The sequence below is a fragment of the Adiantum capillus-veneris genome, chromosome 28 (genome assembly GCF_014529385.1).
Source record: "Adiantum capillus-veneris isolate H3 chromosome 28, ASM1452938v2, whole genome shotgun sequence".
Taxonomy (NCBI): domain Eukaryota; kingdom Viridiplantae; phylum Streptophyta; class Polypodiopsida; order Polypodiales; family Pteridaceae; genus Adiantum; species Adiantum capillus-veneris.
In genome coordinates, this window is record NC_140958.1 from 31246628 (window position 1) to 31251886 (window position 5259).

The window sequence follows — 5259 nt, forward strand, 5'->3', positions numbered from 1 at the left end:
ATTTTTGGTGGAAAACTTGCCTTCCTCCAAGAAGTGAAAAGGAAGGGTGAAGCTACTTCCTTGAAGTTTGAAGCTTTCCCTTTCCTTCTAGTTTTCCTTTCAACACAAGTATGTTATCTTTCCTTGTTATACACAACAAAGGTCAATAGCTTGATAGTAAAGTGTTGGCCTCTTACCCTCATGGGGTGGGTTCAACCCTCCTTCATGCAAGGGTTAAGCGGGCCTTCCTACGCGCGTAGCCAACGACGTCAACAGAAGCCTCGTTGCCGTCAGGTTTTTGATCGAGTTTGTCTTCAACGTCCTCTATGGAGGGTGTAGATGGGGCGGTCGCGGTCGACTGTCGTTGTCTATCCACGCATGCTGCACACAGGGAACTCTACCAATCTCCTTTATGTTGCACAGCGGAGACGTCGTTGTCTACTGAACGTGGGAGAGAAGCAGTACGTCGCATGCACATGCAACCCGCTTTTTGTCTTCTCCAAAAATAGCTCGAATACCAGTGAAAGGGTGGTGGTAATCCAACCGTGCTATCTTATAGCCTCCCCCTAGCGTACACACTGTCCAACCGTGCCGGTGGCCTTGCCCATAGGACCCATGTCCTTACAATGAGGCAAGGCGTGTTGCAAGACTAAGTTTAGCCGGTTCATGTTGAAGTCAGGTTCTCTACCTTGAACAATGGTTATGGTGGGGTGCAACTAACTAATAAAGAATGATATTAAGTCAAGGACTTAAACTTTTCTAATTAGTTATGTCAGCCAATTACTTTCATGGAAAGTGAAAAGAGGTACTCTTTTAGATACAACTTACTTATGAAAACTCGTTTACCATACTCAAGTGGGTTCTAAATGGAGTCTATATGCTATGTTGTTGGATAAGGGCTAGCTTTACAAGATAGTTTCAAAGGGACAACAATGTGGAAAATCAAGATGCTTTTCTTGATTTCATTGAACCTCCTACTAAATTGTGTTTTGGTCAAATGGATAGTTGGATCCAAGAAGGATGCCACTGTAGAAGACATTAGGGTTCCTATGAAGATATCACCTCTTTTGTTTTTGAAAAAAAAACACTTCTCCAAGGGGGAAGTAATGTCATGTCTAGGGTACGACTAGGCAGGCCAAGGGACGAGACGGACACGCAGTCAATGGGGTGCCATATTTAGCAAACTACGAGTTTATATATAGCAAGGCTGGGTGGATTTTTCTTATGAAAATATCACCACTTTTGTTTTTGAGAACCAAAACACTTCTCCAAGGGGGGAATAATGTCATGGTTAGCATACGAGCGGACAGGCCAACGGCCAAGATGGACACATGCAGTCAATGGGGTGCTATGTTTAGCAAGCTATGAGTCTATATATAGCAAGGCTCGGTGGAGAGTTGCATGGGTCTAGGCCCATATGATCTTAGAATTTAAGAAAATTTATAGTGAGTAATTTCTTTAAAAACAACCATTACTATGAAAAACCAATAAAAGTGTGCATATAGATTTCCTAGTTGTGTCCATATGAGGTTTTTATACACAAACAAACGATATGAATGAAAAAAATCCAAAAGTGAATTTTATTTCAAGGCTAATCTTTGATAAATAAGAAATAAGAATTTCAATACTACGCAATTTTTTGGATGTGACATAAATCACAAAATGTGGCTTGCATAACCATTCAATCCGTATCACCTTAGGTAATGCAGTTGTAGATAGTATATATTCTATATATGATAATGAAAATTTAGATAAACTAAATGTTTTAAGTGTTTTTTAATTGAAATTACAAATACTGCATATTTGACCCATACAACTATCTATATTTAATTCTTGTCACAAAGAATTTTTATTCACACGAGAGTTGTAAAAATGTCAAGCACATATATAAGTGGCTATCATGGATTATTGCATACATCCTGCTCATTTTTTCTAAGACTAGGGGATGAATTTTGTTGCTAAATCATATCCGGGATCTCATAGTGGAGCCTCATCCTATTGGGGTGGTAGCACATCATGTAGTCATCGTTTTTGATAGAGTTCCACTATAATAGCAGCCATACTAAGGGGTCTATAGGCTTGTTTCCGATATCCACTTTCTGTAGAGAGAGGACAAAAGTCTACACATCAGAAAAATATGGACTTTTGAGTAGGAAGGACCCATGGATTCCTTTGGGTAGTCTCTTCAGACTCTATATGTAGTTGAGACAAAATGCTTCCCCCATAGCCAGCCCGTAGTGTAGCCGAGCTCAACTACAAAGAGAGGTTTATACTAGGGTGACCACTCCCAAAAAGTCATGTATCCTCTTCCGAAGACTTTCTGCTAAGCAAGAAGTGAGCATTCTTGGCCCATGTTGAGAGAGACATGTACTAGCTTTTTTTGAGTTAGAATTTGGAAGAGACCTAAAGGATGCTTTAAGAGCATTCCTCATCTATCAGTATTACCTCTCAAAGGGAAAGGAGTATGCAACCTCACTATACATCATGCCACATTAGGCCCCTTTGCTTGTTCCCCCATAGCCATGACTACCCATTTGTACCTTCTTTACCAGGAAAATGAAAAAGAAGTCCATTGACAATGTGAGCACAATGAGAGTGTATTACTTAGTGTGCAATGGAAAGATATATATCCCTAGATTGATGGGCGTATATATAATGCACGGGGGGGGGGGGGGGGGGGGGGACTCCTAAGTGTGTTCACACACATCACTACTACATGTATATGGTAACAAATCCCCCTTGGGAGTGATGCGGTGAATGAGAGCTAGCACATAGCGTATACGGAAGTGACAGGCCTTGAGGAAACCTGTCAAATTTTAGAATCTTGTTCTCTTTTGGCACCCCATGCAGCTCCACGACCTCTTCATAGCAATCCAAGTATCCTGTTGAATCATAACCATCAAAAATTACTTGCTGATAAAAAACTTAGTGTTTGTCATTTTCAAGTGCTAATTGTAACAGAATCTCTTCTTTCCAGTTATCTGACGATTTAGATTCACTATTTTTCACTACTGGCTCCAATGTTTGAAAACTTAGAATGGTCAAGTGCTGGATCTTAATTGTAGCCACCTTAAGACTTGGTTAGAATGGCCAGGTGGTCGATCTAAGGTCTATATATTGCACACACTTTGTTTAAAATGGGAAGTTGGTGGATGTAGGAGAAACCAACCATTGCATCCACCTTGCAAGATTTGGTTAGAATGGCCACCTGGTGGATCTTAATTGTAGCCACCTTTAAAACTTGGCTAGAATGGTTAGGTGCCACATTGCAAGACCTGGTTAGAATGTCCAAGTGGTGGATTTTTGATGCACCCACCTTCAAGAATTGGCTTCTCTCTCTCTCTCTCTCTCTCTCTCTCTCTCTCTCTCTCTCTCTCTCTCCCATCTACCTCTACCTTGTGTATTGCTTGCTCAAACATTTGAGGTATCATGTCTTTTGAGGTAGGCTTCTTAGATGGATCCAGTGTTTTGATAAGCTTGAGAAGTTGAGCTTATCCCACATATTCAAAATGGTATTCATGTGGGAGGCTTCTCCCATAATGATGAATTGCCTCTAGCTCTACACAAAATGTGTTATTTTCCTTGACACAACCACATCAAAGTCCCTCTATGTTTCATACAAGAAAACTATAGGTCTTTGATGAGCTCCAGGTCATGGGATGAATCATGAGGGACATCAAGGATCTTAGCAATGACAAGAAGCAATGAAGTACTATGAGAAGGACAATCCCTAAATTTTGAAAGGATTAGAAATTTCCGAGGGAGGTCACCTAATAAAAATGTAACCTATCACGTGAGTTCAACAAAAGGGTATTTAAAGTTTTTGAAACTTACAGAAATATATATACAGAAGGGCATTATTTTTTCAAATTTGAAAAAAACTTACAGATTTTAAAAAAAAAGGGTACATTATATTCTTAACAAAATTCACAGATAAGGGGTTTTACAAACATGTCTTGAACGCACGTGATATGGTAGTTTTACACGAGTGAACCCCCCGAGGAAATGTTTAATGCATGGATAGCAAAGTTTATATTTTTTTATTTTCTACATATTGCCCAGTAGTGTTGAAATTGAAATTGCAACATGGTCCATTTGCTTGGATGGCCTACAGCAATGCTCAAACGGAAGGCGTGGGTTGCCTGTCCCATGAGGGTTCAAAACCCATTGTACCTTTTGAATGGTAAGCAGAAGTACTACCATAAGCAGAAGTCGAAGGGTCAAGAGAATTTTGAGGAGGCATCTTCATAATGAATGAATAAAACAGAGTGCGAGCCAGTAGGGGTAGTAGGGAGTACCATCCGCCGCTGGACAAAATTTAACATTAGTTCAAAATGGAAAGGGGATGGAAGAAACTCAGAATATCATAGCATTAGTTCAAAATGGAAAAGGGAATGGTTTATGCATGAAGGAAAAAAGGGACAAAGAGGGAGGTAATCCACGTGGAGAGATTTCTCTCTCTCTCTTTCTCTTTCCCTTTTCCATAGGTCTAAAATCGGAGCTTGCTCTCTCTCTCTCTCTCTCTCTCTCTCTCTCTCTCTCTCTCTCTCTCTCTCTCTCTCTCTCTCTCTCTCTCTCTCTCTCTCTCTCTCTCTCTCTCTCTCTCTCTCTCTCTCTCTCTCTAGGTGTGGCGCACGTGATCGTGAGGACAAAGGCGATGGGTAGTGTATGAGAGAGGCGATGGGAGGAGAAGGGTTGTGTTCATGCAAGATTTCTGCTCTGTATGATTGTCGACCGTTTTTTTTTGTGTGTTGAGGTTTTTGGTGGGGAGGGGCCGAATCTATTTATGCAATTTCGTCGATTGGCACTCACGTTCAATCTAACTATTATAATGGAGAGAAGGGTTTCACGCAAGTGCAACGTGGGCGATAGAAGTAGAACCAAACCTTCACATTTCTAGCTATTTAATTTTTTTAAAAATGTTTACAATGTCAACCGTGGTCGTCAACCTGAGCGTTCATGTAGATCAAAAGGTTTTGCAAGAAGGGTCTCGAATGGCTGGGGTTGAGTGGAAAGGGTTGCAAAACAAACTTAGTAATGAGCATGTTTGGTGTAATATCATTGACAAAAGTGCTACAGCGATCAATAAGCCTGTCGAGACACAAAGTATCAGCACCAAACCAATGCCTCCTTGGATGTCTTTCACTTCATCTTATTTGAACCTCACGTAACGACAAGTTCTCCACAAGCGTAGAAGTCTAATTACTATTGTGGATAATAAGTAGGTACCTCAAAGATAGTCTTTTTACCAGATGATGTGGAATATCATTCCCACTGGCT